Below are 14517 nucleotides of genomic sequence, written 5' to 3'. Positions count from 1 at the left end.
GAAAAATTTTCAATTTCTTTTTTGTATCTCGCATTTTATGGTTGAAAACATGTTAAATTTATACTTAGGAAAGAAAAATGATATTCTACCAAAAACATTAGTGTGTTTTTTCCCGCATAAACAACTTTGTTTGACACATAGAAATTTGGTTTTATTAGCATTTTTTTTAAATACTGAAAATTGACCCTAAAAAAAAATCATTGTTCCAGTGTCATCACTTTCATTTTGAAGCTATATTTTGCACGAAAATTTCATAGTAAATTTTGTAGTCACTACCAATTTTAAAACATGTTCAAAATTGACGCCTAAAAAATAAAAACATCGTTCCAGTATACACACTTTTCGTTTTGAGCACTGTTTTTGATGTTTTTTTGGGGTTTTTTTGGCCAGAGTTCCCGTTTTGAGTTTATAGTTCCCATTTCAAAGTTTACATTGTTTTTGACTGTAAGGCTTGGGAAACCCGGGATTGTGCTCCCTCTTCTTCCTTCTTTTTTTTCTTAAAAGAGAGTGGGTCCTTCTATTCAATTATCTAAAAAACTTACATAATGTACATTAAATATAAAGGAGGTGTGGCGCACATAAATTTTGAGCCAACCATAGCCTTTGTTACTGAGACAACGTCTCAAACAATGGGTTGAGGGCCCACAACACATTACCAAAAGTTCTCTGTAGACCGTATGATCTTCCTCCAAAGATCCAACAGTCGCGAAGCATTTCGGGTGGCAAACATGCCCACCCCTTATCCTCTAACTTGGACCCGATGAGCCCAATGAACCAAATTTAACTATCATTTCGAGTCTGTCTGGGGAGATATCCCTCGAGCACTTTACTTGCCTGAAATCCACCATAAGTGCGTGATCCTGATGAGGTTGTGCAACTAGCACGGTACTTAACCACTGACTCGGACCCGAAGCTAGATTAATATTCTGCCTAAGTAATTTCGGGTCTGATTTTCTGGTTAACTTTCTTGCTGTTATCCATGCGAAATGTATGGGATTGCTATGATTTCACCGACCTACTGCCCTTTTATATGAATCCTTGTCCCAATTAATTAATGTAATTAGGGTCCATAAATGTATCCTTGGCCCAACTAATCTTGTTTATATTTATATTTTTTGGCCTGAGAACCATTAGTTTATATAGTTCCAGGAGCAATATCCAGCCCGAAGGCCAAATGCAGACTTTGGAGGGGTCCCTGACCTCCTGCTCGAACTTTGCCATATACTGCTTCCCCCTATGGACCCAAATTCCTTTGTCTCCCTCAATCTTCATCCTACTTATTTTCCTTGCTCTGATAGAGCTCTCTGTCTAAGGTCGCCTGTCTGGAACATTCTTCCTTCAAATGTCCTTGGGGAATCCCTATCCAATCATATCTCATATTGCTTTTGTAACAGAGCATGCCTTCGTTTGCCAAAATATCTGCTATTTTTGTTGGTTGTTCTGCTCACTTGGATAAAACTAAGGTTTCTCATGTTTTGCAGGTGGGATTGGATACGTTGATAGACCTGCAGTAACATCCAATGTCTCGACACTTTATCTGGTGCTGAGCCATTGCCATTTTTCTTGACCGAATTAATAATCAATTCGGAATCAGCTTCAATCATGATGTAATGTAAATTTGAGTCCCTCAAGATTTCTATGCAATGTTCCATGGCCATGAGCTCTGCCACACTATCAGTGGCCTTCCGCAAATGAAAGTGAAAGATGGTTTTTATGAAACCCCTTTAATCTCTTATGACTCCTCCATAACCAGCCATACCAAGGTTTCCTTTTGAGGCTCCATCTATATTGAATTTCATAAAACCCTGAGGTGGAGGTTGCCAAAATTCCTTATCATCTCTTATATGACTTACTATCTTGTTTGTTCCCTGGGGGAAAAGCCCCTGCAGTCCCAGATTTAGAAGTATCTACTCATCCTGATGTTGATGTTGGTTATCAAGTAGGATTTTTAAAAGGGTTCCTACAGTCTCTTTGAGCTATCTTATGATATGAGTCATAATTCCCTGGGGTGGCCCAATCTTATTCTTCAAGATTCTACTGTTGCATTCTTTCCAGACATCCCAGATTATAAGCCTGGAACCAAAGCCCACACTTTGTTGATTATTTCATTTGCAGAGAATTTTTTCCTCCAATTCTTCAAAGTACTAGTGATGTTGCCAATGTCCCTGACTGTTTGTCTAAAGATTGAAGCCACCCAATTCCATAAGGTGGAGGTGAATGGGCATAGGTTGAGAAGGTGTTCCATAATTTCTTCTTGTGATTCAAATAGCTAGCATCTAGATGGACCAGCTACCCCTCTTTTCATGAGGTTTTCCCATGTTAGAATTTTTTTATGCTGAACTAACCACATGAACAGTTTAATTTTCATCCAGTTTTTGTTTTGCCATAGGTCCTTCCATACCTTATTAGGGTTTGGAAAGTCGAGCCCCGGGGCTATTCGCTTGGCATCTTTGAGGTTAAATTTGCCTTCATTGTTTTGACCCCATCTTAGTTGGTCTGAAAATGTTGATTTCAGAATATTTCTCTTTTCCAAGATGACTGTAAGAGCTTCTGCCTAGGATTTCAATGGGAAGTCATCATTGTAACCTAGGTTCTTCCATTTTCTCCATTTTCCATCACTTCTTTCCTGATCCCAAAATTCATTTACTTTGAGCATCCCTTTGTTGTCAGTTTCATTCTTGAGATTGACAAATTCTTCTTTTAACAGTTTATGTTCTTGTTGCCAATTACCCTCCCAAAACCAAGCAAGGTTTCCATCTCTAATCTCCTAAAAATTGTGTTTCTGAACTATGGCTCTATTCTCCCAAGCTTTGTTCCAAATGTGGGAGCCTTTGATGAGCCTAGACATCCTAATGTAATCCCTTTCTTTCTAGTTGCTTGCATATTTCTGTTTCCATACTTTGGCCCAAGGGGAAACCGATTCTTTTAGCCATCTCCACCATAGCTTTTCCCCCAAGATTTTGTTTAGGATTTTAAGGTCATCAAGTCCCAAACCTCCATGTATCTTTGGCTTACATATTTTATCCTAGGCTACCAAAGGCCATTTCTTTTTCTCTTCCCCTTTGCCCCAAAGAAAATCCCTTTGGATATTTCTGATGTGTTGCATTACTCCTTTAGGAGCTGGAAGGACTAATAACATGAAGATGGGGACAATTTGTAGGATAGCTTTTGTAATCACTAGCCGTCCTGCTATATTCAAAGACCTGTTAGTCCATTTCCGGATTTTGTCCTATAGTTTATTAGTAACTGGCTCCCAAGCTGCCTTGCTTAGAGGTTTGTCTGTTAGAGGTACTCCCAAATATCTAGAGAGTAGCATATCTCTTTGGAAGCCTAGAATTCTGGTGAGGTTTCTCTAAATAGCAATATCAGTATTAAAAAAGAAATTTTTTCATTTTCTTAGGCTTACCTCTGTCCCCACAGCCAAAGCAAAGTCGTTCAGGATTTGTTTGAATGCTTGAGCTTCCTTGACTGTGTGTGTCCAAAAATTGTTGATGGGTCAAGGCATCCCCATTTAAAGTGAGTTTAAGACCCTGGATTTTGCCTTCTCCTTTGGCATATTTAATCGCATTGCCTAGCCCTTCCATCATGAGAATAAAGAGGAAGGGTGAGAGCGGATATCCTTTTCTGATTCCTCTCAAGGGCTTAAAGGTCTTGGATGGTGAGCCATTTAGCAAGATTGAAAAACTTGGCATGGTTACAAGGGCCATTACCCATCTTATCCAACTATGGTCAAAGCCATATGCTATCAGTACTTCCTTGATGTAAGCCCATCTCAGCTTATCATAAGCCTTTTATAGGTCAAGTTGAATGATCATACCTACCTGCTTATTGCTCTTAAGTGAGTGAACCACCTCGTGAGCTTGAATGATGTTATTAAGAATTTGCTTGCCTTCCACATATCCTGTTTACTCCTCAGACACGAGAGTTTGGAGCAGGGGCTTAAGTTTGTTCGAAATTACTTTTGGAATAATTTTATACACCACGTTGCATAATGCTATGGGTCTAAATTTGTCTAGTGTGATAGCATTCTCCTACTTTGGAATGAAGGCTATGAAAGAGGTGTTGAGCACCTTCAGAACAGTTTTTTTTTCCTTAAGTCCTCCACCACATCGATGATATCTTGCTTGACTATTTCCCAGCATGCTTTGAAGAAGTAAACGTTGAAACCATCCAGACCTGGAGCTTTCCCATTTTGCATTTCTTTGATGACTTCATTGATTTCCTCTTCATTCACTGGCCTGTTAAGATTATATTTGTCTTATGTTGTCACTAGCTTAGGAATTTTCTTTATGAAGTCCTTAATAAATTGAGATCTGTCTATGAGAGGCTCCTCGGCTATGCTTGGAAATGCTAAACCGGAACAGTTTCTATTTCATTGTGTGTAGTGAACTGTTTTCCTTGAGTGTCTTTGATTTTTTAAATCCTGTTATGCGACCTATGATCCATGGTATATTTGTAAAAAAACCTTATATTCCTTTCTCATTATTTTAGCCATTGTACCCTCGATTTTGTTTCCAAAAAATCTCCTCTTGCTTGCATAAGCCTTCCCATTCTTGTTGAACATAATCCACTTGTTCGTTACTCTCCTCGGTGAAGCCCTCTAAAATGAGGGTTTGGTTAATTTCCTATAGTTTCCATTCTACTACTTTTTTGGCTTTGAATATATTGCCAAATTCATTCTTGTTCTAATCTTTAAGCCTTTGTTTAACGTGTTTCAATCTCTGATGTAGAAGGAACATTTTAGTACCCTGAACTTGCATATCTTCTGTCCACCATCTTTCAATATTGTTGATGAAGTCAGGATGGGTAAGCCAAATGTTTTCAAACCTGAAAGGTCTATTTCTTGGATTTCCTATAAAGGATGCTTCAAGTTGAATAGGCCAGTGGTCTGAGCCTCCAAAAGGAAGTATCATTGCTACCAAGTTATGGCCTGTGAGGATGAGGTCCTCTGAGATAATGAATCTGTCAAGTTTAGAGGCCACTTGAGATGCTCCCCCCTTTTATTATTCCAGGTAAAGATGCCATTACTTGACTTTGTATCTACAAGCTTCATGTTGTTTATGAAATTCTGAAATGCTATAGAATCTCTTCCTAGTGATATGGTGCCCCCTTTTTTTTCCGATAGAGACCTGATCATATTGAAGTCTCCACCCAGAATCCAGGGGATACCTGAATGTCTTCCTCTTAACTCCTCCAATGAGGTTAGAAGCCTAAGTTTATCTTCCATCTTTGTGGACCATAAACATTTATGAGCAAATAAACTTCCTTGTCCCCCAAAGGTTGGATGACCACTGATAAATAGTTCCTAGAAGCTTCAGCATCTAGGATACCAAGTTTCCGAGGTTTCCAAAGTGTGAGAATTCCTCCTGCTGCTTTGTCTACTTTAACTTCTATATATTCATATTTGATAAGCCATTTGCTAAATATCTCTCTTATTTTGTCTACTGAACATTTTGTTTCTTGGATGAAAATCATATCTGGTTTTTCTTCTTTCATTCTATTGCTAAGATTTCTTTATTTCCTTTTACTTCCTAGACCCTTAATATTCCATGTTGTGAGCTTCATTAAGAAAGATTTGTAAATGAGTAACTAGTTAGTTCTTTCATCTTACCTGAATTGATCACGAGTTTTTCACACTCTATCAACAGCTCATTCTATTTTTTCCTACCTCTTTTCCTGCCTGGGTTCCTAGGAGCTATTCCCGATGTTGCCTTCATTGTCTTAACCCCTTCGTTTTCCTGACTATCATGGATTTTAACCCCGTACCTTTTGCCTGAGTTCTCCATAGGAATAGTTGTTGCACTCTATTAAACGCCTCTTGAGGTAGCGAATCCATTCCTTTGGTAGTTCCCTGTTCCAAGAACTTTTCTAGATCTAGATGCTCCCTATATAGAATATCCTGCATCTCATGATCCTCTGTTCCCACCTCACTCGGGGTCATTTCTTAGTCCCTGTCAAGTTCCATAGTGTTAGGAAAATCCTCCATTTGTTGGTTGTTTTCAGGTAAATCCTCCATGTTATCTTCATTTTCCTTCTCTATAGGGTTGTCCTCTAGTATCTGGTTCAATTTATAATGCTCCTCCTCTTCTTCTAATACCTTGAACCTATTCTGACTAAACTGCTTTTCCTCATTGACTTTCTTCTAGTTCTTTCTCCCTCCTTTACCTCTACTCCCCACTTTGTTAAAGCTTTCAGTTTCTTTCCCTGAGGTTGCTTTAGTTCTGCTTTCCATTTTGTTTAAGGGGCAGTCTCTAAATAGATGCCCGTGTTCATGGCATTTGCGGCATCTGAAAGGATCATGCTCATAGTCCACCACTTGCACCCAATCTTCATCAAAAACTTCTAGAATTATTTCATCTGGTAGAGCTCCAGAAAGGTCCATCTCTACGCATATACAGGCAAAGGAGGTGTACTTTCCTCGCATTGTGGCCTCTAATATTTTTAAAAAATGCCCTAATTTATTTCCTATGGCTTTTAATGATTCTGGCTACCAATAATATAGAGGTAGGGAATAGAGCCTTATCCATACTGAGACTGAAGTGAATGTCTCACGCTCCGGGATAAAATTCATCACCCAAGGCTACATATAGAGGCCTGCAGTAGCATAGAAGTAAGGCCCTCCTTCAAACACCTTGTCTTTATCCTCTATGTTTTTAAAAACTACAGTGAAGAAACCCTTGGATCGAAGGTGCAGATCTACATCCCCCTTAGGTTTCCAATGATTCTTTATCCATGCATTTAAAGCCCTCTCCGTTGGACATAACCCCATGAATTTACAAATAACTGCATAAGTTGCCATGTGTTCCCTATGCACCTGTAGCGCTAGATCACTTAACACCACTTTGGATGTGATGGTTTCCCTAGGCTTACATGGTCCAGTCCAGATTCTGGTGTCAACATTCTGATTATCTCCTCATATTCGCTTCTCTTGTCTTACTTCTTCCTATGTATCTTCCTGCCCATGTGAGCTTCTGTTTTCCTATTTCACTCTTCCTAAAACCCCGGTTTCAGCCCCCAGTGGTTTCTTGAATCGATTAGAGACTGCCTGACTATAGGAGGGAGTGGAACTCCCCCCCTCTGGCCTCTCCATGGTACCCAAAATTGATCTCTTGTAGCAAACCCTAGCTCTGTGTGTTTTCTACTAGCACCTTCACCTTTATTTTTCTCCCCTAATCAACTATCCTTTTCTCTAACAAAATAACTGTACTTGCTCCCTCCTTCATTAACATGCTATATTCCAAAAAAATATTTTGTAATGAGAGCTTGCTCCTTTTTTCTTTTGGAATATAAAACACAATATCCAATCTTGTTAAAAAAAATATACATATTATATTACAAAATATATAATATTCATATTGAAAATATAATATAATTTATTATATGTTGTATTATGATATAACATATAACATACTATTAAAAAATGTAATATGATATATTGAATATAATTTAATATATTAAAGAAATATCAAATATTATATATTTTAGTATAATTTAAAATATTATATTAATATTAATAACTAATTAAAAAAATGTTAAATTATACACACACACACACACACAGATATATATATATAGTGTTGGTAGTGATAAGAATATGGTTTTTTTTGGGGGTTTTGTGCTCTGGTATTGGGCTTACATATTATGGTCTGACTTGTGGCATTCTAGTGTTGAAAAGTTTCTTTCAATTCCCTCTAGGTTATGTTTTTTGTCCCGTCATCACCTACTACTTCGGTGTGGTAAAGCCTTTGATTCCCTTAAGTCAATTCCCATCATGTTACATACTGTCTAGTGGTGCGTTAGGTCTAGCCTCTCCCTCGAGCTGTTAAATTGTGCATGCTATCATTTTAAATGTGAAAAATCTATTAGTCGTTAGGCTTGTTGCAGAGTGGTGTCTATCTGGCAGCATTGGCTGGGGTGGGGAATTGTATTAAATCCAATATGCCTTCATGTCGATTGGAAGCACCATATGAGTTTGGCCAAGAATTCTGCCACCCTTGGTCCTTGCGGGGTTCCTTGAGTATTGGGGTTTTTTTCACTTTCATCTGGGTTGGTTTATTGGTGTCTATTCTGGGTCCCTTTGGTTTTGAATTTTAGGAGTCAGGTGGGAGACTTTGAGTGTGTTGTTGATCGAGTAGTGGTCCAAGTCTGGGTTATTGTTTTGTATGCAAGTTTTCCTCAACAATAATGATGACCCCGCAGAGGTGAAAACCTACAAGGGCAAGTTGCGACAAGAGCTTGCAAATAAAGTTTGTCCACCAAAGAAGACTCAACGAGCATGGATAGAGAGGGCGAAGTTTCCCAAGAACTGGGTCGCTCTCTGGGTCATGTGGACCTACTAGTCACTTTGGTATCATTAGCTAAACAATTTATGGGTATCTATGCCAACCTGGATATCCTCAGAGAGCACAAATATGAGAACCAGAACAATTTAGAGGCCTATATGAATGATATTCAGTATAGCCAGATAGAGATTCTGGAGCAACTAACCAATATGTGCATGATCCAATGACAGACTAATGATCGCCTGCATGAACTTGACACCAGAATGGAACACATCGATTCCATATGCATAAGCAACATGGCCCAATGGTAGCTCCACCCATGTGTCCTCCTCATCCGTAATCTTGATATGTCGTCCATAAGATTTCTACTTATTTTGTCTCTCTTTTGGCATGTATAGTTGTCTAGTCCTTGAGAAATAAAAATTTACTCAAAAGTCTTATGCACTATATTCCAACTCTCCTCACTAACAAATCGAGACAGAGTGAAATTGAGAGAACCATTGAAAATCATTTTGTTTTTTGTTTCTTCTTCATCCTATAATAAAAGTTTAACTGATAATTTTTTATTATTAAAAATTATTTATAAGAAATAAAATATTATATTAATATTAATAAGTCATGTGTACAAAGATAAAAATTTCAAAATATATAATTTTAATTTTAATTAATATATCAAATATATTTATGTATTATTATAATTATTAAAAATGATTTATAATAAATAAAATAATTAGTAATAAATATATATTTAGGAAATAAAATAATTAATAATAAGTATATTTTAATTTTTATATAAAGACTATTGATTCAAAACTATAATCTAATTAATGAATAAGTCATTCCTATTTTTAAACCACTTTAGTACAATTCGATATAAAAATTATAATTTTTATATTTATATATATATATATATAGATAGGATTTTTATGATGAATATAAAAAAAAATAAAAAAATTATTAAATTAAATAAAGTAATATTTTAAATAAAATATACTGAAATATTTTTAATTATATATTTTTCTAATTTGTATATATAACATTAATATATCACATGCATATAAAAATGAGAAAAAAATGAAATAATATATTAAGCATATAATAGGGGATAAAGGGATTTTATATGCTATATAGCAATGTGTGTATTATAAGGTAATGTTTATACAATACATTGGCCATGCGGAGGTAAAAACAAGTGGGCTAGAGAAATAGATGTTCATGAGTATTGTGGGAGTATTGAGAGTGGTAGGGAGAATGAAAAACTTATTGTAATATTAGGTCCATAGTATCCTAATATTCGAACGTATGGCCCTAGTATTGACATGAAATTCATGGTAGTGTTAAATTCTTTAAGTAAAAATGACATTATCCTTTATCTTTCATTTTCATCATTTTACTTAAATTTTTAACATTACCATGAAATGACTCAGGATGTTTGAGAGTGGTTCCGACCTCATTAGATTTCATATCAAGAAAGTAGAATTTTAGATCTCATTCAAAATCCAACAAACTTATTATCTTTTCAGGGTTTCAGGATTGGGGGGATTTTAATGTTTCCATTGGATTTTGTCATCTACTAGGGTATGGAACTCGTATTTAATCAAGAGAACCAAACCCTCTATGTACCTTGATATTACTGAGATTGGTTTTCAAACTCCTCTATCATGACCCTACTAAAAATGCACCCGTCACTCAAACAAAATATTGACTTTACATGCTACATTTTTTCTATCTTATGTTAATGCTTAGAGGGTGATATTAATGACAAATATCGCAAGAAAAGCAATGATTTTGATGATATGTAGGTGTTTTTTGTAGCATGATTTTTTTGGATGTTAGAGACCATCCAGAGCCTATTTGTTGATGTATTTTTGGTTCATATATGGATTTCCCTCGATGTTATTTTGGTTATGTGCACCCTTACATGCTATATAAATGAGAACTTGTAATTTGTCAACCTGTGGTTGATGAAGATTATAACTACAAGATGATTAATGTTATATGGTTTAATCCATTCTTTTATGTTTTTTATCACAAATTCATCATTCTACATTGTTTTGTTGACATATTTGCATCAAAATATATAAAAATATATATTATATAAAATTCACTCCCAAAATTACTCCCAACCTGGGAGATTTTGAAAATGTCATTCCTCGCTCCTACTTCCACTGCCACTTCCTACTTCTTCTCCTATTTCTCGCTTCTACTCCCACTCCCAAGCAGCGTTTCTTTAGAACAGAGATTCATTGTTACGAATATACATTACATAAAATAAAGTGAATATTAATAATGCAAATAATCAAATATTGATTATGTTAAATAGTCATTAAGTTAAGTGAAAAGGCATGTCTACAAAGACATGCCCAATCATGAAAGGACACATGCCTAGTATATATGCAGGTCCTCATTATAACATTTGACATCACTTGTACATTTATATATGTAATAAATTATTATTACAAATACCTCTTGCGTATTTTTACATTCAAGCCAACAAGCTACAGGTTTTATTGCTTTGGTGGTATAAGAGCCATGCTGCACAATATAATCATGTGATTCTTTGAAAGTTGTTCGTCACAAAATAGGTCATTATGTTTACGTCCGGAATGCATTGAGCAGTTTAGTAAAATTCAAGAAGCATTCCAGTGTTTAGAAAAATCATGTGCATAATTTACAGCATGTTTTAAGAAAAGTTATGTAGAAATCCATAATAAGGAAGATGATAGTGACGGTGAAGAAACAAAACAAGGTGAAGTAGGAGAAGAAGATTTTGATCAGAATGATAATAATGAGAATGAAGATGTAATATATAATGATGAATATGAAAATGATGTTGATGAATATTATGTAGATCAAGATGATGATACAGATGAAGATCATGTGGATGAGGACTATCTTGAGAAACAAGAAGATGAACAATATCATAACAATGAGGAAGATGACATTGATGATTGTGAAGAGGAAAATATGGAAGAATAAAAAGAAGAAGATTTGGCTTTGAAACAACAATTAGAGTTGTATGATGAAAGAGTTCAAGGTGTAGATCCAGGGGTGCACAAGTTGGCTCTGAAGAATTACTTGGCAGATATCTTATTAGTTCTAGCTTTAACGATGTCCGTAGAAGGGGAAAGGGAAAGTTTAAAGTTTAGGTTGCTTGGCTCCAAGGGAGATATTGGTTCTTGGGGTCATGAATATGTTCAAAATATTGTTGGATAAATTGTACAAGAATACCAGAAGCGGTAGATGGAAGAGGCACATGTTGATGATCTAATGGATTTGGTTCAACAAATCATCTCTTTTCATGTGAAGCAAAATGCAGTACCAGAAGTAGTTGACCTTTTAATGGAGGTGGAAGATTTAAATATGTTAACTGTTCATATTGATGCCACAAATTATAAGCATACATTTTTGTACTTGAAAATCTTTGCAAGTTATGTTCTAGGACTTGATGACATGTATTCCTCGACATAGCTTATTCAATTTATACAAAATTTGAAGATACACAAACACACTTAGAGTGGCCTTATGTATGCATGACATGCAATATGTGAAGGCCATATTCACTACTTAGCTATATCCTCTTCATAAGAAGCAACTCTAGTACATTTTGGCTCGACAGGGAGTGGCATTGGAGCTAGATGATGAAATGACAAATGGAAATGAAGAGCAATGGGAACTACTACAGGAAATAATTAATAACATAAAATTGAGTGAGGGTTTTCTGACTCTAGCATGTGATCTTGAGATAGTGGAGACAAAGTCCCCTGAGGATATCTATAAGGAACATTTGATTGATGGGCGTGCATGTGTGGGTGCAAGTGTTGATTTTGCTCATCAGAACTTGGCTACCACATTTGTGGATGCATTTGTAAATATTGGATTTGGTCAAGACAAATTAATGACTACTGCTACATAATCATCTAGTGGTGGAAGCACTAGAAATTTTCTTTTTAAAAACAAAGAACATGGGAAAGCTAGTGTTGCTTCCAGTTTGGCTTTGATTCTACTTTGGGATGTTAATGAGGGCCTTACAAAAATGTACAAGTATTTCAGTAGCAATGATAATCATGTGATTGTTGGAACTTTGCGTGTAGTTGGTATAGTAAATTGTGGCATCCAAATGAATTTGATCCTACATACACACTTCTTGCAGAGTATGTCAGTAAGGATGAGTCAAAGATTCTAATTGGGGCAATTATGGACCTAGGGTTAGCATATGTTGGTTCTCAAAAGGAGGACATGCTTAAACTTATTTCTCCCGTTTTAGTAGACTCGAAGGTTCCTATAGATGTAATTGCCTTCACTAGTATATCTCTTGGATTAATCTATGTTGGATATTGCAATGATGAAGTGGCTCAATCAATTATTATTACCTTGATGGAGAGAAGTGATTCTAAGCTAGGAGAGCCACTTACTCAATTTTTTTGTTTAGGCCTTGACCTTTTATATCTTGGAAAGTAGGAAAACGTTGATGCAAATTTGGAAGTAGCGAATTCATTCAATGAGAAAATATCAAGATATTGTCAAGTTATGTTGGAGTCCTGTGCATATGCTAGGAATGGAAATGTTCTCAAGGTATAAAGTCTTCTTGGTCTTTGTGCCGAACATCTAGAGAAGAATGGCAATATAGATTACAACGGTTATGTCAAGTACAATGTAGATAATGTTGCAACAATTAATAACATCAAAGAAAACACTGAAGCATTCAATGAATTGAATTTCATTTTTGATACTTTACCCGCTGCATAAGACGCTGATGCCGCTTTTCCTTCCCGACAGATGACGGAGTGGACCACTGCAGGTGAACCGGGAGTTAATTGGTTGACTCAATATCCAGTCAATGGGTTACATAATTGGATGACAAATCAAGGTGATAAGTCGTAATGGTTAGTTAATACATCACTTAACTATACGTAAACATAGTTCAAATTTTATATATATTTTATATAAATTATAATTTTATAATATATATAATTCAAAAAAAAAAACAAAAAAAGACTTTATTATTTAAAAATAATAATAATAATAAAATAGACATAACCTTGGACTCAAAATAAAGTTACCAGTGAATTATAGAAGTTGAGCCATGAGAGACAGCGAGTTTCGATATCGCGACACAACAACCGCAAAGACAATTGCCAATAATATAGTTTTGAGAACAAAGCTTTTGAAGAAAGGAGCAATGTTACGAATATAAATTACATAAAATAAAGTGAATATAAATAATCAAATATTGATTATGTTAAATAGTCATTAAGTTAAGTGAAAAGGCATGTCTACAAAGACATGCCCAATCGCGAAAGGACACCTACCTAGTATATATGTTGGTCCTCATTGTAACATTCGACATCACTTGTACATCTATATATATAATAAATGTGGGTCCTCATTGTAACATTCGACATCACTTGTACATTTATATATATAATAAATTATTATTACAAATACCTCTCGTGTATTTTTACATTCAAGCCAACAAGCTACAGGTTTTGTTGCTTCATGCAACACATTACTATGACCTCTATGATTTATGTCTAATGTGTGTTTTAAGATTTTTTACCCGTTGCTCAACTAGTGATCCTCCAAATGATGGGGCCGTAGAGAAGACAACAAATATGGCACCTTCACCATTTCCTTACATTAGTGATGAGCAGGTTGAATGAAAGTGAAGGAAACAATTATATTGATTATTGCTTGGTAGAGGGAACATGCATGCCACAAGAGAGTGAAATAGAATATTGTTTGGAAAAGGGTGCATGCATGCTAAGGTCACACATGTCACACCTTGAGTTAATTCTAGTTTAGATGGTGTTTCAAATTTATCAATTTCAAGTATTTTCATGGAAGCGAGGACGAAGAAGCTCTGGTTCTAAGGTTTAACGAAACTAGTGGCAGCAAGTACCAAACATCCATGGAGACACAGGGACGATGGAGCTCCACTCCCTACTACAGTTATATGGTAACAGACAGAGGAAGAGGAGGGAAAAAGAACAAACCTCCAAAGCCCCAGGAGGACAAGACAAAAGACACAGAAACTCAGAAGGCGGAAGGTAGCAAAACCAATGTAGATCAAGGGGCCCACGAAGAAGACTGTCGGGAGGAAAAAGTGGAAAACAGAGGTCAAGGGTCATAGAACAAAGCTAAGATGGCGCCCTGTAAACCCAAGACCACAACTAAACCTCGGGTTATTCTGAAAGATCCAGCTCTGCAAGCGCACAGAGATCACATGGCTAAC

At 36.0% G+C, this 14517-nt stretch overlaps 1 pseudogene; it reads left to right on the top strand.

Annotated features, from left to right (window-relative positions):
- LOC149260091 (26S proteasome non-ATPase regulatory subunit 2 homolog A pseudogene) overlaps positions 1–13031 on the top strand; it is an 85986-nt pseudogene extending 72955 nt beyond the window's left edge.
- The last annotated feature ends 1486 nt before the right edge of the window (positions 13032–14517 follow it).

This window comes from Pinus tabuliformis, chromosome 6 (assembly GCF_031772625.1).
Source record: "Pinus tabuliformis cultivar Carrire ecotype Pingquan chromosome 6, CPIR1, whole genome shotgun sequence".
In the NCBI taxonomy this organism is placed as follows: domain Eukaryota; kingdom Viridiplantae; phylum Streptophyta; class Pinopsida; order Pinales; family Pinaceae; genus Pinus; species Pinus tabuliformis.
Note: the sequence above shows the minus strand (reverse complement) of the source record. Positions and strands in the feature narration are given on the sequence as shown.